Genomic DNA, 21,924 nt, shown 5'->3' on the forward strand with positions numbered 1-21,924 from the left:
AAGATGGATCCCATAAGCAGTCACAGAACATTTTTCGCTGCTTCCAGTAGAAATTCATTGGAACTTGGTCTTATTATCCACAAAATAGGGCAGAATTTGTAATTATACTTTTTTGTACGTAACGGGTCCAAACTGCGCTATTATTAGCACGGTTTGTCCTTTAAGTGTCCTCGATACTTAAATATTAATTCATCTCAAATCTTTATTGTGAGGGCCACATTTTGGGGTTTCGGTCTAAAACTAAAAAAAATGAAGCAGCCAGCAGAGATAGTTGATTGGTTGCTATGGCGACAGCATCTGTTTGTTGTTGTTTTTTTTTTTTTACCAATTTCCAGAAGAATCACTCTTATTTTTCTACAAATGTTTGAAACAGCATCCATGCATACAACGATTGGGATAGAATCTACCTTTGTCTTTTGGATAAAGGGCTTCCAGAACTTCTCCCGTCTGCTTTTCCTTCCTACATCTGGAATTCCAGATATTATCAGCAATTCTACAGATCCTGGAAACAAACAAAAACAAAAAAATACACATTTTTAACACCATTTTTCCCCCAAAACATGTATTTCATGCAAATAAATCCAAACTATGATTCCTTATTCTTGTGGAGGTTGGAAGTTTGTATCTCTTCCAAAGTGACAAGGTCCATGCAAGGTCCATGGAGGACAGAACCCGCATCTTAGTAGCATTATATTTAGCGTATTATAATGTTTTCATGATAAAAACAATTAATTTTAAAATGTTTATGCGAGTTTCACAATGACAGACTTCAAAAACTTGTTAGTGATGTCATAACTCTACAGATCCCCAACAATGATCCAGATCCATAAGATATGTTGATGGTAAATTAATCTCTTGGAAGCACCTTCATGTCAAGGTTTTTATGGAATGCTGGAAGAGAAAAACTCAATGTTCATTGACGTGACAATTAAGGGGATGATTTTCCTTAAACCTGTCCTGAAAGCAAAAAAGGGGGACATTATGGTATCTGGGATTTAGTGGTAAGACCGAATATGGCTTCATGGAGATGCCTCACCAGAACATGGCCCAAAGAGTTATAAATTGTAGACTTCTGCATTTGAAATCGTACGGATTTGAACTTTAATTAAATTTGCCAATTCGGTTAATTTGCACAAATGTCAGAAAACGAGGAGGGTCCTTAAACAACCTCCCCCCCCCCACGATTGGAGGTTGTCATTGAGGTGCTCGTTGAGGTTCAGCCCAGATGCCGAAGTGCTCCAGGAGGCCAGAAATCCAGCAAAGTTGAAGGAAAAAAAAATGCACTCTGAAACTACTGCCACAAAACTAGTATGTATACAGTGGGAAGGTAACATCTTGGGGTTTATTTACTAAACGGGGAGTTTGCGGGAGAGTTGACGGCTTCATTATGCTATATGTGTGCCAATCCGGGCAAGTTTCTCTCCTGGGATCAGCTTCTTTAACATTTATCCTCTTTCTCTTATACGTTCAGAAGAGCCATTCTCTAGTCTACATTTTTGAACGTTTTAGAACGGTTCTAGGTCTTCTCCTATCACAGAAGCTCGAAAGTGGAAGGTCCTCAGCTTTATCGAATACAATATTTAATATTTAAGGGCACGTACAGTTCCATACACCCTCATAAATGCTACATTTACACGGGGCTCTAGCTTTCGAAGTGACCTATGTAACATTTTTGGGGGTCGTCTAGGTATCTCTTGACCGTCCTCCAAGAATCAATGAGCAGAGATACAGATAAGGCGCATTACCTGAAGGTCTGTCTTGATCAGTAGGTCCCAAATCAGTAAACCCGCGCAGTTTTACGACGAAGAGAGGGGACATCTTCTCTCTACCTGCCAAAAGAAACGACGATACTTTAGAACTCAACGACGACAGGACGTATTTTTACCCCAAATGTATTTTCTAGAAAATAATAAATAAAGGTCTGACTATGAACAAGAACAAGGAATGAGATCATAGCACCAGAAATAGTTAATTCATTCATACGCTTCCAACTAATAAAAGAACAGATTAACCCCGACCCGCCACATTTACCCGACTAGAAGGCGGTAATGCGGACATTGACGAAAGGGGTTCATGGTCCAACACCTTGAGTGACCTGCTTATAATGCTCTGTAAAGAGAGATAAGGATATAGGGACACGGCGGCAGGCGGCTGATGGAATTAACATATAGTGGGTGCGTTGGGAAGGAGAATTGATATCGATTTATAACCGAGGCGCCCTTGAAGCGGTAATTTCGTCGTGATATTATTAGTAGGTGCTGAGTACTCACATTTCCCTGATAGAATAAAATTTACTCATCAGCTTTTTTTGCAAGTTCAAACTTTTCCTTTCCTGTTTTTTTTTTTTTTTTTTCGTGGGATAACGGTGTATGCGGAGTTAATTAATTCCCCAAAGGGGCGTCCTTATGATTTTTTGGGGGACCCCGAGCTGTATGATCGTCTCCTATGATCCTTCTAACAGGAGGAGAGGTTACTGGCCGAGCTCAGTGTAACGAGATAGTTTTTTTTTATATATTTTTTTTTTTTTTTACTTTTTTTCTCTCTTCCAAAAAAAAAAAAAAAAAAAAAAGGACTGTCGGAGCGTATGAACTCGTCAGACTAGTTTTTTTTTTTATAACACAGAGGAGGCTTTGAGGGCCCCTCTGGCTGGGAAAGGGGTTTAAGGAAGAACTTTTAAGACGCTGAAAATCCTCAAAATGAACCTGAAAATATGAATATGAGAAAAAAAAATGCAAGCTCAGCTCTCTACCGGGGGGGGGGGGTGGGGGGGTCAATGATTTCCAAAACGCAGACGGTAAACTGGGGTCTCGGTGGGCCGGGGTATGAGGAGCAGGTGAAAGTAAAGTTATTGCAGATTTCAGGCTAATCCTTTTCCTTATCCCCTTTTCCTCCGCTTTTCTCTCTCGCTGTATAATCCTATCGATCGCTCTTCTTTTACCTCCATTCACTTTCTCTCCAGAGTTTCTTTAGATTACCCCCTCCGTCCCTCTGTTACCCTTTCACTCCTCAACCAACCTATCCACCCCCCCCTCGCTTTTCATTCTACCTCTGTTGCATCTCCCTTCTCTCCCCCTATCCTCTGTATCTCCCTGTTTCTCTCCCTTTTTGCTTGGAGAGGCTGCGTTGGCGCATGGCCAAGGAAAAAAATTCCATCTCCTGATCCAGTGAAAAGCCGCAGGGAGGGAGAGACAGAGAGAGAGAGAGAGAGAGGGAGAGAGAGTGGATGGGGGGAGGGAGAGAGACATAGGGGGAGGGGAGAGGTGAGAGGCAGAAAAGGGGGGACACAAAGAATGGAGAGGCACAGAAATAAAAAAAATCACCGAGCATTGGGGAGGAAGAAAAGAAGGACGGATCATGTAGTCTAGGCAGATTCAGATGGGGTGTCAGACATGTCCAAAGACAGCCGTACCCAAAAACAGAGCAGCAGAGTAATATTGGCCGCCCCCCTCTGTATGATGAGGGGGCCACAATTTTTTTGTTGTATTTGGACTACAACTTCTAATATACTTAGCCAACCAATCACACGCTTCCTCGCGCTTCGGACATTGCTCAGGGGGCTAGTTAAACAGCCTGACACCTTAGGAACGGGGTAGCTGGTTCCTCTCTGCAGACCCCCGGGGCAGTCGAGAGGTTATTACCGCTCAGGACCCCGCTCTAGTCCCCGGGCTCGCCTTAATACATCCTGAACTTGTGCCGGTACTAAGCATGGTCATCGCTGGGACGCCAGCACGATCCCAACATTTTCTTTATACACTTTATGCCCCCATTCAATGGAGGCATTTAGACCCGTGGCGGGCACGGAGTATTTAATTAGGGAATGGAAATGATTTATATAGAGAGAATAACGTAAGGATGTGGAAATTACAATATATATAAGGAATTATGGGTCAGTGTGGGAAAAAATGGGATATTAATACTATGAATTAACACGTTCTAGAGCAGTGGTTCTAGACCTAGTGCTCGAGGCGCACTAACAGAGGGTTTAGTATCCGCCATGTTCTATTTCAATAGGGAGATTAAAAAACAACAACTGGGTCGTTGAGTATTCTTTGAGAACTGGGTCGGGAACCCTTGTTCTAGAGCAAACACTCTATAGAAGGAGCTGATGCTCTACAGGGTAACAAATCCCGCAAGTAGCTCATTAACGGGTATAGGATTATAGTGCAGGGGTAATGCCAAAAGGGGAACGGGAGCAAAGGTTTGCCAATGAGAGGTCCTCTGGCCGCAGAATTAGAGTTAATAAAACAGAACCGACCACGGCAACGGAATTCGGGTTCCCAGCATGCTCAGTCATAAAGGGTTAAGCGGGGGGTGGGAAGGTGGTAGAAGGTGTATTCCTCAGCACTCTGCAGAGTGAGGTTTCGGGACGCGACGCTCTGCGGAGTATGCTGCTTGCCGAGGATACACTACTGTGCAAAAGGTTGTGCAAGCAGAATGACCGGGGTGAGACTGGAGGAACAGAGCCGGGGAAGATGTTTGGTTCAGATGGGAATAGCCAGACAGGATCTTTCTAGGACAGAGTGAGGCTAAATATAGCAGGAGGTAGTGGGGGGGGGGGAGCGAGAGGCAGGAGCAGAGGGACAGAAATGAGAAAGGCAGGAGATGATGATAGAGCTGGGTAAGGGATACTGAGACGAGACAAGGGAGGGGGTAAGAGGAGAACTGCACTGATACACAGGGCTGTGCCGCCTGTCCTTGGATAACTCTGGCACACAAGCACTGCCTCCTCTGATGGCCAAAGCGCTATCATTCATTTATTCACCCCTGGGGTACCGGGGTTAACTCTTAAAGTGCATTCAAGCTCTACGAAGCCAACGCCAGCTGTGGGCAATCCCTTCAGAAGATTCAGACTGCTTCCATAGTCCCCAGTAGCCACTGCCCCCCCCCAATGACCGCATCATTGGAGTGCTATCTCGCAGCAGCCGGGATGGCACTGCCTGTCCTTGCCTACATTGGGGGAATATTTATGCCTAGTTTAATTGCTCGAGCCCACTCGCTGCCAGTTATGCGGCACGTTCGTCCTCTATCCAACGTTCTACCTGCTGCGGAGGGGAAATGTCTTTTCCCCTAAAATGTTTTAGCAGTTCAAGGCAGGACATGATATTTTCTTATCGTTTTCCTAAATTACCCTGACTCATATCTGAATCGGACCATGCTGCCCACCCATTTGAGGCAGAAGGGTCCACCTTTTAGCTACACAGGTTCTGCTGGGTTCTTCAAGTGGTGAAGATGTGCAGCCTTTTCAATGGTTCCTTAAGTAACCCATCCCTACGCGTCGGGTCCCTGTTCGGATGAATTATTGAGTAAAATGTCTGCAGCCTTCAGACGTTCCGTAACCGAATCTCATGGTCCGACCTGGCATTTCCTCGTCTTGTCTACTCGCTAGACAGGTGAACATTCTCAAAAGCTCTATTATCCTTCATTATGTTGATTTTTTATCTGTTCAACATGACAACAGTTTGTAATTATTTACAGAAAAATATTTTTGTTTTTAACGTGCATCAGTAAAATGACTACATCAGCTTCCAATGCAGCTGACTATCATCTGACAAAAGACAAAGCGAGAGGAGGGCATCTGGGCTCCTTGGGAGTAAAGAGGTTAACCCGGGTCTGCAGCAGGATATAAACATCTTAACAGTATGTGATGTAGCAGCAGAATCTCCCGGCAGCTCTTCCTGCCCTTATCCTGCTGCCCCATATAACCCCATATCGGAGGGGAAGCAAACTGACGAAACATGACGGTGGAGTCCTAGCATGCTTCAGTAAAGCCCATACCATTACATGAGTCCTCCATGAGTCTAACCATTTGAAGACCATACTGTCTAGGCTTGCGAGAAGCCCTAGAATCAGTATATAGGTTCCAAAATCTCTTACAACCTATCTAAAGAATGTTATGTTGTATTATTACAACTCTTACTGGTTTTCAAGGAGTTATGGCCAAGAGACGCTCAAAAGGCGACCAAACCGTGTGGCTCGCAAAGTTACAAAACGAACAATGCAACATATTAAACGAAGCCTGTAAGTTAAATAAAATTCCATTAGCGACCACTTAATAATATTATCGGGTGGGCAACCAGTGGATTTGAGTTGCTGCACGCGCCTTAACAACTCCCTGACCACCAAAGGTTAGGCGTTACCTTTCTTTGTCCACTGCAGTTACATTGTTACTAGCCTCTGTAACTCTTTGTCAAGTACCTAACCAATGAAGCTATCCTATACCTGTCCGACCTTCCTCCTTACCAACGTAGGGGGAGAATTAGTAACTAATTACCAATGACCTATCATTATTGTTTAGTCCTAGTTGTAGTAAATGTATGGCCAGTCCTAGAGGCACCAGCAGGTGTGACTGTTATCTGTTACATGTAGCAATAGAAGCTCTACTGAGCAACTTCTGTCCAAGCCAGAGCCTCCAGGACTTAAGGACAAGCAGACAACGGCCCAGTGCTTCTAACTCTAAGAAGAAGAAGACCTTATTCTATTCTTGAGCTTTTTGAGACAAAGCTTAGGGAAATATAAATGTTTTAAGAGATGGTGGTGAATATTCAGGATTCATACATGAACATCTGATGAGATGCCCGTGACCCTTGGTTTGGCTTACTCTTAGTGGCCCTTTCATATATAGTCAATGTCCACCAAGCCATCGTGAACAAGGGTTCACAAAGCAGCCATCTTGAATTTCATAGACAATACGTGTCTACCGAGTATAAATTTTATATTTTATTTATTAGCCTCTGGAGATAAAGTTATTAATAAAATACGGTCTATCGACGACATTTTTATTTCCGCGATTATGTCCTTCCGATCGTTTCCCGAGAAACTTTACAATGCCTCTACATATAATGCAACTAAACAGTAAACCTTATGGGTCATGAACAATGACTTAGCTATTAACCCTTAAAACCCATTATATTTCGCCCGGAGAGTTAGTCCTTTGAGCTATTTAACTATTCAATAGCCGGAAGGACGGGTAACATTTTGTTTCTCACCAGCTTGCTTTCTTTACTGACAATACAAGGGTTAAAAGAACCTTGGGTCACCTTGACAGCTCCGGAAGGTTTGTTATCACTGCCACGTTACTTGAAATTTTCAGTGTCATTAACCAGACCCATCTATTTTTAGAGGCTCATTAGGATCCCCGGTACGTTTTAATTCATCAAACCCTTCGTTGAGGCACCGGCCTACATCCATTTCCATTGCTGACTGGTTCCTAGAGGTAACGGGTGCGGGGTGGTGTCCCTTTAATGATACAATGTATCCCTTAATCATTTCTGTTCTTAATCTATTCATGGGTATTCTCTACTTTGTCAGGCATGCCATGTCTGCCCCCTTTCTGTTGGCTCTGTCTAGATCTATTCCTTCGGCCACTCATCAAAAGGAGATGAGAAACTTGGCTGCCCACCCGAATGGGTGAAAGAGACCCCCATGTACCCGGCTCTTTGTAAAGTGATGGTATATGAGAGGGAGGTGCCTCCCGGCATCCATCGCACCTGATTCCTGGATGCTGTCAGCAGGGAGTGGGGGAGAGTTTGGGGGACTGTAAGGGTATACCGGTGGGTGGAGAATGGTTTGGGGCCTGTAAAGGAATAGTAGATGAGGAGGAGTGTTTGGGGGCCTGTAAGGGAATTGCAAAGGTTTAGGAGTGTTAAGAGGGAGGAATAGCAGAGGGGGGGAGGAGTGCTTGAGGCCTGTAGGGGAATAGAAGATGGGGGGAATATTTGGATTAACTGCGAACAGATGAAAGAATCGGGGATTGAATGAGAGATAGGGTGGGGGGGAGATGGCGTGACTTTAAGGGGTCTCTGAGCGAATGTGGGGAATCAGGGGCATTATTAGTAAGAGGGATCCCACGGGATAATGAGATGATTTAGGAGACCGGATTAAAAGTGGCGGGATTTGGGTAATTTGCCTGTGCGTTCTTATAAAATGAGGTCAGAGGAAGCTTTTTTGGCACATTTGGGCGAGGGCGAGCTAAATGGGCCATTTTGCTGAAACAGAACTGGGTGGGGAGCACTGACCATCGCCCCCATCGTCCGTGGGGCGTCAGCCCGCTCATGCGGCCGTTATCGAAACCTCTATATAAGTGACAGGAAAGGGTTAATGCTGTAGACCCCATGCGACATCCATGCAGGGCCTCTGGTGCAGGGGCTGGAAATGTGCTGCAAAACCATGTGATGCTCTGCAGCACGGGTTACATTACGGCTGCAGCCCCATGCGGCGCGGGGCTGGCGTGAAGCTCTGCACGGATTCTGCAGCCGGAGACGGCGGCTGTAATACTCTGCAGATCTGCCCCTGGTTAATGTTGCTTTGCATGCCCCCCCCCCCAGTGTTGCAGAATAAGGGTTAACGCGGTGCGTAGGGGCATGTAGGCAGTTAGCGGTGCAGTCCCCTCTCCAGGCCTCTCTCTAACGTGAAATAAAGATGGAATGCAATGCTTACCTCCCTGGCAGGGATTCAGCCTCCCAGCCGGGCTGCCATGTAACAAGATGCTCTGTGTGTCTGTCTCTTTTCCTCCTCGAGGCGTTCTCTTGCTAGCGCTCTCTCGCTTGCTGTTTCTGTCCCTCAGCTCAGCTATTTGTCCCCTCTTGTGCGTTTCTCTTTCCCGCGCTCCCCTCTCCTCCAATACATCTTTTCTTCTCTTTCATCCTCTAGTGCTCTTCTCCTTTTTTTAATACTATTTCTTTTTTTCACCCCTCCGTCTCCTCATTTTATTACGCCCCAAATCCCTATGCTCTCTCTCTCTCTCTCTCTTTTTTTTTCCTTTCTCTTCTCCCTCCACCCTTCCTGCCCTCTACATTTCTTCTCCCTCCTTTCTCCATCTCTATCTCTCTTTTTCTCCCTCCCTGTGACTTCTCTATGCTCTCCTCCCACTTCCCTCCCAGTGTTCCCCTCCCCTTCCCTCGCTCTCTTGCCTTTCTCTCTCTCTTTTTTTCCTTTACCCTATCTTCCTTCCTCTGTCCCTCCCTTCTGCACCTCGCTTCATGCACCACTCCTGCATTCTTCCCCATGTTCCTTCTCCAATGCCACTGTCCCTCACTTCCTTCCCTCCTTCTTTCTATTTCTTTCTTTAATACCCCTCATTGTTCTACTCTTCTCATCCTTTTTTTGCGTTCTCTCTTCCACACGTCCCTCCTTTCCCCTCCATCCGTCTTTTAACCTTCATTTTTCCTCTAGCGTCCCATTCCTCCCGCTTATTCCATTTTCAGTGTCCCCCATTGTATCTCCTTGTGTAACCATTTCTATTTAAGTGACAGTTTTGACCTTACTTAACCCTTTAAGTACCCAAGGGGGCGAAGAGCACATTTCTCAAGGGGGTAAAGGAAAATTGCTCAAGAATCCGCCATATTTATATCGCAAATGTATCTATATCCCATCGTTTCCTTAAACGCATTCCCCCTTTTCATATTTATTGTTACCCCCCCCACACACAGATTTATCTCCATCGCTATTTAATTTGGGGACAAAAGAAATCCGGCGAGCTTTTAGAATCTGGAACCAAGCAGTGTCTGTCTCTGTTACAGTAACCCCCTTTTTCCTTTGTAATCAAGCCCCCCAATCTGTAATCCCAAAAGCCCCCCCACAACAAAGTCGACACGTCTAGCGCTGCATATTTTTTTATACATCAGACCCGCTATTCTTTATCACACTGTTTTCTTAATCAGAATTTTTGGGATATTTTGTTTCATTTTGTTTTTTTTCCGCCTTTATTATTATTATATTTTTTTCTCTGTATATTAAGAGATCAGATCCTCTAGCAACGCCTTTTACATATTTTCTGTAAATAAAATTCTGCGTATTATCGAAAAACGCTTGCATTTCTGAATTTTTTTTTTTGCCCTCCCGCAAGCCGGGGGATAAAGACTGCAGAGGTGGTGGGAACCGGCAATTCGGAGGTTAATCTTCCCTCTCGCGGGAGGTCACTTTGGGACGCTGAATATCTGTTTCATGTCCCCGCCCTGCTGCAAAAATCTTGTCTCCGCCAGGCAGATTATCTTGCGTGGTTAACCCTCTCCCTTCCGCAGCGTCCTCACAATGGGGGTTTAGCTGCCACCTGCCACCTTGTCTCGGACAAAATAAAAACCCCATTTCGGCGACTTCATAAAATTTGTCGCGAGGCAATAAGGGAAGGGCAGTCGTGAATTACGAAGCACATTGTCACGCTGTATATTTAGGCAAAGTGCCAAGCTGCAATCGTGTGCTAGACAAAAGAGGAATGCGGGTCCTATTGGCGCATCTTGTTTTATATAAATATATTTTTCCGCCCCGTGGTGCCTGAGCTGGAGAGGTGTCCCGTTCTACGTTACATTCCGGTGCCTGTAGGCTGTCCCCGCACCCATAGCTCATGTATTAAGCACCGCTGTCCACCTTTCGGCCACTCCAAACTATAAGAGCCATAAGACCCCGCTGCCCCGGCTTTCCATTTGCCCTCCCGACGGGCAATCATTTTCAAATTAACCCTTTACGCTCTGAATTATGTTCTTATGCTTGAAATATTACCCTTAACGCCTCGGATTCTAAGTTCCGGCGCCCTTTTGCGCGTTCGTTTTACACGTTGGCATCCGAATTTCTTTTTTTTGCGCAAAACGGGCATTCAGGAGTCGGCCATTTTGTACAGTGCAGTGCATTGTGGTCTATGTAGTTCGTCTTGTAGACGTTTTAAAGTAGTTTACATTCTGCACTTGTTCCTTAACTCATTATTATTCCCTTTGCACATGAGGCTGCTTCAAAGAGATCTCAACAAACTCCGCGAGCGCTTTTAAGCCTATTTCTTACGGCCGTCTAATATGGCCCGCGTAGTCAAAATGGATTCAATATCGGCTAAGATGGAGCGCGGTTTATTTTTACCCAATTAGATTTTTTCCCCCCTATCTGTGTCTATAAGTAGAGACGCCTTCTTTATCCGGCACAGGATTTATTGTCTATTTTCTTATCTCGTTTTCTGTTTTTCTTTCTTATCTCCTTTTCTTCTTTTCTCTTTCGTGAACCTGAAATAGAACGTTAATAAATACATCTATTTTAATTTTTTTTTTTTTTGAAATTTAAAAACAATTTTATTTCGAGGGCATCCAGGGCAAAAAAAAAAAATTAGGAAAAAAAAAATCCCTCGAAGGAAAATTTTAACAAAAAGTTTAAAATAGGAAGTGGACGAGTTAGCGAATAAAAAAAAAAATAGATTCAACTCATAATATGAAAGAAAAAAAAATATATAAAAAATAAAATTGTCTAGCATTAAAAAAGTTAAAAAAATATTTAGTATAGCGCATCTGGTATTTGATGGCTCATTTAAAAGAGACTATGCGGCATCTCTATGCATTTCCAATTATAGTCGTTGGAAACAAACACTTTATAGATTTGTTTTTGTCGTTGTCTCTTAAAGACGACCCGTCGACAGAAAATGACGGTAATCGATAACGAAAAAAAATGGCATTATTTCTTTATTTTCAGCGTATAAACAGTATATTCCTCATCATTTACAGCTAATTGGTTTCAGCCGACGGTATAGATCTCTCCTTTTTATCTCTTCTTCAACTGGTTCTGGACATCATACAGGGGACAGGTTGGTCCCCCCCTTACTTGGCCGGCGGAAATGCCACCCGCCGTGTCCGAGCTGTTGTGGGTAATGATGTAGAAGCAGACAAATTGTTAGCTAACGATCTATTGGCCACTTTTTTTTTGTGGCTTCCTGGTCTGGAACGTGAGGCTCGAGTTATTATTCTCCAACCTTTCCTTGGCATCTCCATTCTCCGACCACCGCTTCTTGTCCATCTTGGTCAAGCCCAACCATGACGAAGGAGGACCTGCTGGTTGGCTCTAGAAGAACGGATGAATGTTCATTAAGCGATGTACGGCACACGTTATTTGACAATAATAGGCTTCTCGATGGCTCTCTAGCTTTTCCTACGAGTTTCTAAAACGTAAATTGAATTTACGACAAATTCCATCAAATTCGTCGCCGTGGAAATCCCCGCCAGCGTGCCAATCAGCTGTATCCGTGGCGTATCCTGCTGGCTTCCCCCACCACTTTAATATGTCTATATCATTACCTAACGCAGGAGAAAATGTTAATCCTGCTGTGAGTACACCGATACAACTAGTCAGGGTGGAAACGGACGCGGGCAGCCATCTTAATAAGCCTACATGCGCGCTTACATTCCGCTGCTGTTTATTAGCTTTTTTATTCTCAATAAATTATCAAATATCCTGAACTATTGTTTTTTTTAATTTATTTATACAAAACAAACAGATAGGTAAGGGGAACCTTAATTTCCGCATTTAATGATGGTGAAGATGTAGCCCAAAAGGGTTAGACGATCAAAATTGTACTTTTAAGAATATGAATTATTTTATTTTATTTTTATGATTTTTTTTTTTAGTTTAGTTTTTAATTTATGTTGAATTTTATTACATAGCTTAGAATTCTAGTTTTTTACCACGCATTTTTTCATTAAAACCACATTCTCCGTGAGGCTCTTTATATCATCTGGGTGACCTTCTCCAAAGGACTTGGTGACCACTGGTGGTCCGGGGACCATGGCTTGTAAACGGTTAGTTTAAAGGACCATTTAACATCTAAAACAGATCAAGAAATTGTATTCCAGTTCCAAAGTCTGGTGGCTTGAGTTTCTAACGTAGACCGGCGCTAGCGCCGTAAAAAATCCTGCAGGACAAACTCCGAATATAGAATATTCTCTGGAGGGTCATTATTGGTGGTTCGTTTCATATTTTTGTGTCCATCTACCTTATACATCATCATGATTTGTAGTATTTCAGCTGTTTTATGGGATATGTTTAGATTTTATTATTGCCAGCCCATCACAATACATGATTACTTTTTCTGAGCCGAGCAACGGCGTTCCGGGGAATTCAATAACCGTGGAATGATTTGGCCAATAAATTTTGCGGCCCTTATGGAATACTCTTTGAATGAAGTACTCTGATGTTGGAGTCGTCCGTCATTCTTAATTTCAGCTGTAATAACTTCGCCATGCTGAACAGATCAACTACTAGGTTTATTTTTAAGAGACTGTCCGATACACAGGGTCGGACTGGGGTTGACTAAACAGCTTTGGCACTTTAAGGCCAGCAGCTGCCGAATGACCTACAGGCTCACGCGGCATGTGGCCACACTGACCCAGTTGGTAAATATGTGGCCCTAATGCCAGCTGGCCAGTCCAGGTCTGGCAATGTATATACGGGGGCATCAATGGCTCGGAGATGGGGGATCAGCTGAACATTTCTGACATATTTATCAAGTGCAAAAGTATTAAATTTGATGCAAGTGCCGTAAAAGGCCAATTGGACGTTCCTTCTCTGATGGTAGCTCTTTGGACTAGGCTTATACCTTCATTGGCTCGATTAAAATGGATAGAGTGAATCTTATTATTATTATTATTATTAAATACTGCTCCCTTCGCCTTCTCAAGTTGTCAGTTTTAATGTATTGCTTATTCTCACTCCTATTGTAATAGCGCTACGGAACCTGCTGGCGCTATATAAATCATATCGAATGTAATGTAAATAATGGATGGCTTCATAAACTGTACTTACCATAGATGGCCAACAGATGGCGATATAAAACCGTTACTGTAGTCTCACACCCTTCGAGCGCCTCGAGGAAAGATCTGGAAAAAAGAGCGTTTAGGTGAACAGTCATATGCAGAAAGGCATGGATTTATAGTTCCTTGGATTCAGAAATAAATATTTTTAAATATATTTGAGGTTTAAACGATCTCAGATACACGGGATTAACAGCAGGTGAAAAATAACAAAATACGAAGACTTTAAGGTGTATGCAATCATTCCTGCAACCTAATGCTGTTTTGTTCTTTTCCGCTAAAGAACAATCTGGTCTTTTAAACCATGAACTGGTTGAATGAACTCAGACAGCCCACAGCTTGGACCGTTCCCAGATCAAAGCTGATTCCGTAAAGAGCTGAAGGGTTCCATCCGACATCATCTCACGTTCTGAAACCAGCAAGCAGTCTGAAAATATTTCTAGAATCAGATTAAAAATAAGTTTTCAAAAATATCGCTCTGTTTTCTTTTTTGTAGTTTTTACCCCCATAATATGTTTTCAGGCAGCTGCACGTTAACCATTTGTATAAATTCTCTGTCTGTTACCTAAGCCCCGATCTACTAAACAAACACCTCGGCTCCTTATCATACTGCCTGTGGGAAACAATAGAATGACTCTGTCTTATTCACCCAGCCGGACACTCTGACTAATGAAAAGGGAAAGTCACCCAAAATATCACATGAAGGACAACAAAGGCTATTACTGAATTCTAAGCGCTAACTCAGTTTGTGACATATTTTATAGTGTTTTGGACCAACCACAGAAATTATAAATGAAGTTTCAACATTTTTAGGAATTTTTTTTCATTATGTAGACATATATTGCTTGGCATTAGTTGCTTATACTCAAAAAAAATGAATTTACACAATTTAACATCTTCTTGTTCCGGATTAATGGCAAATCTGTTGAGGCTTTGATTCAGATTAAACTATGCTGACTAAATAAATGCAAATTAATATATATTATCATTAGGGGACAGGAGTAATAACAAACTGAAAATGTCAATTTGCTACCCCTAATTAACCGGATTATGTGTGCTAGAGAGCTAAGTGCATTCTACTAACTGAACAGTAGGTGGCGACAAATTACACAGCATTTGAGCTGGTTAGCTAGAACAGAACCTGCAGACAGATCAGACCCATTTAACCCATCCAGTTCTTCTGAATTAGGAAGCCTCTCTCTCGTCATGTAATCCCAGACAGACTTGATGACGTTGATATCAGGGCTCTGTGGGGTCCATATAATCCCTTCCAGGACGCCTTGTTCCTCTTTAAACTAACTGAAGATAGTTCTTAATGGCTTTGGCTGTATGTTTGGGGTCATTGCAGATGTAACTTTGGGGTCAGTCAGATGCCTCCTTGATGGTATTACATGATGCATAAGTATCTGCCTTTAATTTTGAGCAAATCCTCAACTCCAAACGGAGGATGAGACTTAGTCCATGACCAGAACATAGAGATCAAGCAGGGGAGTAATTTGTTACGAGGGCATGGTGCTCCCTGCAGCACCATGTGGGGCTTTGTAAATTAGTGTGAGGATTCTTAATAAGGAGCCAGTAGAGAGCTTCACAGAGTGGGGAAGCAGAAGAAGAGCATCATGTAAGGAAGATAACCCTAAAGGTAGCATTTTGAATGGATAGCAGAGGAGTCGAGACAACGGGATGCAAACCAGAAGAGTGTTGCAATAGCCAAGGCGGGAGATAATAAGATAATTAACTTTTGATGCTTCTTGGGTGAAGGATGTTCAGAGACAAGTGCGCCTGTAATAATAATAAATAATAATAATAATTCAGAAGCTGAGAAGGAAACTGACCACACGATTTTAAAAAGGGAAAATGCACCAAAGGTTAAGTGGGTGAAGTTAAATGTCACATCCCCCACTATACTTATATAGTGTGTGTATATGTAAAAGTGTGTAGTGTTAGAGTGGCTGTGTATGTGGCTGTGTGTGTGAATGCATGCATGTATGTGTAAGGTGTTAGTATGGGTATATGTATGTATGTACCTATGTCTAAAGAAACAGAATCCGGCAGCAGGAGACAACGCTTGCTAAACTCTGATCTCGAGATGTCCTGTGATTTCCACCAGAAGAGTGATCATACCTGGAAACATGGTGTTCAGAGCTATCCCTAAATACATGTGAGTGTTATTTTTTCGGTTGATGTGTTCGATGTAGGGCTGTTGCTCATCATAGATGACCCGTTGGACCGGATGTTTACGAGCGATGCCAGCATCTACTGCCAACCGAGGGAGGTTGCTTGGAAATGGTGCTGACATTTTCACTGCTCCCCACCCAAAGCCGAACTACAAGACGTGCTGTGACCGTGGCTATGGAGTCATTTAAAGGTTAAATGTCCGGCCTATGTCTGTACGCAGTAATGGTGATTGGCAGAGGGCAAGTGTTGGTTGGCGAGCATTTGGCAATGACTACTTCCAGGCTGGGCACGGTAATGACTTCCAAAACCAGTTAGGCCGTTAAAAACACATTTCCGGTATTTTGTGTTTTTTTATAACTTCTCTCGCTCTGGGAGTTAGGCGTTCTTCACGTTCTCACGTTCTTAACTTCTTTAACCGCAACATTGCCAAAAACAAATCTGTTTAGGATCTTTGAGGAGATTCCAGACTTTTCAAGTGGCCAAACGCGCCCCAATTCTAGATTCTATGTAAATACCGAGAGATGCTTTGACGTTCTTCCATGATACGGGATGCGGGAATGTGCAGAAGTCACTAAAAATAACATCACAACGAGCAAGGTCAGAGTCGTAAAAGTGGGTGACTAATGCTTGGACCAGACTGTGTCAGTAATAACCTCTCTGCAAGCCGGTGCGTGCTGTACATGCGCATCCACTCCTTCATGGTTTGGTGAGTAGGCCTATAGTTTTAGGGGTTAATCGGGGAACCCACCCAGTGTTTTGGGGCAGATCCTAGAAGTTACTTAATGTCTGCGGAGGAAGTGAGTTGGCAAATTAATTGCGACCAACCCAGAGTTAAAATGCTGCCCTACGTCCCCAACGTTTGCGCATGGTCTCCGATCTATTTAATTGTGTCTACAACTGTTACAAGATTAGTTAAAGGGACGCTCCGGGGTCCTAGGCAGCCTTCTTTGGGGGAAATCGCAGCTGAATGTCTCCTAAGGGGCAAAGTTTCACTCCTTATGCCACCATGGAGCCTTCTACGCACTTACCGGTCGCTGCTTTATAGAGCCCTACTGACACTAATATAGTAGAAGGTTTGGTATCATCAAAGACCCCTCCGTGTCTTGGTTTTTAGGACACGATAGACCCTTCTGGGTCGTTGAGTGGTATGATTTCCTCTATTTTATGTGTTTCTCTGGGGTGGAATTTCCATTTCTTTCCCCAAATTATGAATGATGATATATTCATTTTAATTAATATGAATTAATTTGGTCACTTATCCAGTAAACTCTTACATCATTCGTTTATACAGATCGTCGGAAGGATCCTCCGAGCAAATTAAGAATGTAATTGACTCGCATCAAATGTAATTATATTCAAATTTTAATTATTACTAGTCGTTCATTTTATTTATTAAAGGGAGGGGACTCCCTATTACACAGCTTATATTTTTATACAGGGGTATAAATTGGCTAAAAAAATATGTTTTTTTCGCCACTATTTTCTTACCTCATCCAAGGCCTTTAAAGGTTTTTCAAACGCTAATTTGTTAGTAATATCTTAATAAATATTTTCTGATATATGAGTTCAGGCTGCCATACATCGGCCCCCGTCTATTCTGCCCTGCTGTAAAGAATGTGTGGCTTTGTTTATATAGATAGACGTGGTAGAGATATCCCTTGCATTAAGGGAGGTAGATAAGTGGAACAGCCTCCCAGCAGAGGTGGTAGAGGGTAATACAGTGAGGGTATTAAACATGCATGGGATAGGCATATGGCTCCTGAATCTAAGACGAGACCAACGACTGATGAAGGTCTTTACAGCAGGAGAAACGGGCGACTAGACGGGACTTCTACGTTTTATAAAAATAAAATAAAAAAATAATTATAAAAAATGTATAAATATATATTAAAGATATAATAAAATTCTACATTAAAAATGAATAAATTATTGGATTAATACAATTAATAATCCTCTGGGACTTTTGAAGAGGAAATTCTTTTTTTTTTGAGCGATAAGAAGTCTGGGCTCGGTCTACTAAGTGGCAGAGGACACAGAATGTGTCGGAGGGGTAACGGGTGACTTACCGGGGCGGCTGCTCCGTGCGCCTAAAAGTACATGGCAGGCGGTGGGAGATTCAGCGAGAGACCGAGTTACAAACACAATCCCAAAGGCTCTTTTAAAGCCGGGCGGCTCGGTGATGTCACATTTTAGTAAGTGGCCCAGAATGTCCTTGAATGAAGGTTAACACCCCGTTTCACACCCTGAAAACGCTCGTGTTCTGCGGATATTCTAAACAACAAAAAAAGGGTTTATTAATTAAATTATCAGGGAAGAATGACGGATTTTACTTTACTGAGAGGGAGGTAGATAAGTGGAAGCGCCTCCCAGCAGAAGTGGTAGAGGGTAATACAGTGAGGGGGCTTTAAACATGCATGGGATAGACATACGGCTCCTGAAACCAAAGGCTGATTATGGTTAAACCGTGAATAAATCAGACACATTTTAATGTTATATGTTACACGTTATAAAAAAAAAACGCTTTCAGAATGACAAGTATTTTGTGACCGTGAAAATGTTTTAATTATATTTTGTTCATATGAAGAAGAGACTTTTGAGGTCTTAAAATACTGAGTAACATCACACCACATCATATCACAACCACAAAATGAATAAATGTCAATAATAATAATATGTCATATAGAAATAATGCTAATAATAACAATCATAATAATAATAATCATAATAATAATATAATAATAATCATAAAAAGGATAATATATTATTAATAATAATGATAATAGAATAATAATGATAATAGAATAATAATGATAATAGAATAATAATGATAATAGAATAATTTAATAATATCATGTTTTTGTGTTACTGTCCCTTTAATTCCAGCATCCCGCTCCATCCAGGCAGTGGGCGGGGCTTTGATTACAGGCTGCATTCTGATTGGCTGTTCAGTCTCCCTCTTCCCTGTCTTAACTGCCTTCTTTTTCCCTCGCCTTCATTTTGTTTTCTGTGTTTCTGTCAGACACGCCGGAGGCTCTGTCCTGCCGGGGAGAGGCCTGTGGGCCCCACACCACTTTTACCTTATTTTACTTTAATTAGGGTTTTTTGGAAGGGTTCCGTGGAAACCAGAAAATAGAAAATACTTAACTTTTTTTTAAAATGCTCCAGGGCCCCCAATCTCCTTAATGCGGCCTTTACATTCACCGCACCTTCTCTGAGGCGATCTTTATTTGTTTATTTATTTACTAACAACAGAAATTAGATTTGTTTCTTTCTTTTTTTGTTTTGCAAATATTGAAAGTTAAGCTTTTACTAGATATTTTTATCTAGCCACTCGTTTACTCCCATTCTACAAAAACAATAATAATAATATTATGAATAATATTTAGAAACAGAGCATTCCAGTTTCAGCATTAGATTAACCCCTTAATGATGGAGGAGCAGGCGAATTCTATGTGCTCTATAGCCATGTGCCACGCGTGTTCGCGTTACACAGAAGCCACAAGGCCAAAATAGTTGAAAACTATATATTTTCAGTGTCATATTAACCCTTGCTTCCTAAATTATCACTTCATTACAATATCTATTAAATACATCACGATATGTCGTGATTGATATATCCGTTGATTGGCCCTGATGACTAAATACCTATATATATATATATATATATATATATATATATATATATATATATATATATATATATATATATGATGTATATATTGACGGAATGTTTTGGGAAATCATGTAAATTTTAGCTTTTATCTTAATTAAAACCCCAAATTACTAAATCTGGGCAAGCCGACAGAATTAAAGAGATACGGGCGCTGTTTGAGAAAACATGTTTAAAAATCATTTTCCTGGTTTTAAACTATTAGTAATTTACTACATCATTTGAGCTCATTTATGGTTCCTAAATTTTGCTTTGAACGTTTAATGACCATAATTATATTTAAAATAAATATATATATATATAAATATATAAATTCAGGCTGCAGTGACATCTGGGATTAGTCTAGTTTACGAGAATATATATTTTTTCTTATTTTCCTTGATCCTTATGGTTAATTCGTACTGCCATTACGGAATCATACCACCCAACAATCCCTGTTTTCACTGAAAAGTCCTGATTTTTGGGGCAGCTGCCTCATGCTCCTGCTTTTGCGGGTGGTGGGGATAATGGGCCAGTTGGAAAGAACTTCTGATGTTTAATATGAGTTGAGGATTGTAGGGAAGTGTTGGGGGTTATGCTAATATGCTAGGAATTCCCTTGATCTGTCTGAGATAGATTCAGAGGGGTCTTGGCTTTCTGATGCCTTTATACATTTGTGTGGCTAGTTACCCCAATATTTGGCTAGCCATGCCTGCGCTAGCTACCCATTGGGAGATGCAGGGGGGAGATGTGGCTCAGGATAGTCAGTAAATGTCCAGGTTTGGGCACACACATTTGTAAATATACAATTAAATGCAGTCACATACAGTATTTGCCATTTCCCATGGTGTACCAGGGCTCCCCTTTGTAACAGGTTTTGTAAGAGTTCCAATCCACGTAATCATTAAATGACCTGGCTTTTGGGTAGTATTTACAAAGAAGAGGTAACTTGCAGGAGCGCTAAGTATCCCAGCTGCTCTACATCCAAAGAATGGTCAGTTTAACCTTAGACTCCCACGTATTTATATTATTAAGCAAACAAAAAGCTTGTGTAATATATAAATGACCAATGGGTGGCAGCATGATACCTCTTCACATTGCACTTTACAAAATGTATTTTTAATTAAATTGCGTTTCACAATATTTATTATTTTTTGTTTTTTTTTAATTTATGCTTTATCTGTATGTTCAAAAAATACACATAAAATACTTCAAACAGCAATTAATAAATCAGATATTCAGCTGTAACAAACACTATAAGATGAGCTGAAAAAATACAAAAGTGTTAATAATAATAATAGCAAAAATATTAACAATAGTAATACCAAAGCTATATAGGAAACTGGTCTTAAGATTTTTAAAAGAGGAAAAAAGAGTAAAAGGTGTGTGTGCGGACGAGAAGAACTGAATGTTGATGGGTGACATGTTTAAACATCAAAACATCTTCATCATCAAGGACGTATGATCTTCTGGAAGTCCAGCTTGACTTCCAATAATAAACGGGTAGTCGTTCTTCATCCTTCACACGCTTACAGCCAAACAACTCATCTAGCCCAAAGGTAATGCTTAGTAGATGCTGAAAATTGGGAGAAACTTGGTTGCCAAAATTTGCTTAAAGGTCAGAGTCGTAAAAGTGGGTGACTAATGCTTGGACTAGACTATGTTAGTAATAACCTCTCCGCGAGCCGGTGCGTGCTGTACATACGCATCCACTCCTTCATGGTTTGGTGAGTTGGCATATAGTTTTGGGGGTTAATAGGGAAACCCACCCAGTGTTTTGGGGCAGGCTTGACAGATCCAAAAAGTTACTTAATGTCTGCGGAGGAAGTGAGTTGGCAAATTAATTGCGACCAACCCAGAGTTAAAATGCTGCCCTACGTCCCCAACGTTTGCGCATGGTCTCCGATCTATTTAATTGTGTCTACAACTGTTACAAGATTAGTTAAAGGGACGCTCCGGGGTCCTAGGCAGCCTTCTTCAGGGGAAATTGCAGCTGAATGCCTCCTAAGGGGCAAAGTTTCACTCCTTATGCCACCATGGAGCCTTCTACGCACTTACCGGTCGCTGCTTTATAGAGCCCTACTGACGCTAATATAGTAGAAGGTTTTTTATCATCAAAGACCCCTCCGTGTCTTGGTTTTAAGGACACGATAGACCCTTTTTGGTCGTTGAGTGGTATAATTTCCTCTTTTTTTATGTGTTTTTCTGGGGTGGAATTTCCATTTCGTTCCCTAAATTATGAATGATGATGATATTCATTTTAATTAATATTAATTAATTTGGTCACTTATCCAGTAAACTCTTACATCATTCGTTTATACGGATCGTCGGAAGGATCCTCCGAGCAAATTAAGAATGTAATTGACTCGCATCAAATGTAATTATATTCAAATTTTAACTATTACTAGATTTGCTTAGAAACATCAGTGCCAAAAGTCACCACGATCATTTTATTTATTAAAGGGAGTGGACTACCTATTACACAACTTATATTTTTATGCATGGGGTATAAATTGGCAAAAAATACATTCATCAGTCGTTGGTCTC

At 41.7% G+C, this 21,924-nt stretch overlaps 1 long non-coding RNA gene across 1 annotated transcript; it reads right to left on the minus strand.

Moving 5' to 3' along the window:
* Nucleotides 1–289: 289 nt before the first annotated feature.
* On the minus strand, nt 290–8,978 carry LOC128469556 (uncharacterized). The gene is made up of 3 exons (XR_008345961.1): nt 8,437–8,978; nt 1,746–1,829; nt 290–502 (listed from the first exon to the last, which is right to left on the minus strand). It is a non-coding gene; the product is annotated as an uncharacterized LOC128469556 (long non-coding RNA).
* Between the last annotated feature and the right edge of the window lie 12,946 nt (nt 8,979–21,924).

This window comes from Spea bombifrons, chromosome 12 (assembly GCF_027358695.1).
Source record: "Spea bombifrons isolate aSpeBom1 chromosome 12, aSpeBom1.2.pri, whole genome shotgun sequence".
NCBI classification, from domain to species: Eukaryota; Metazoa; Chordata; class Amphibia; order Anura; family Pelobatidae; genus Spea; species Spea bombifrons.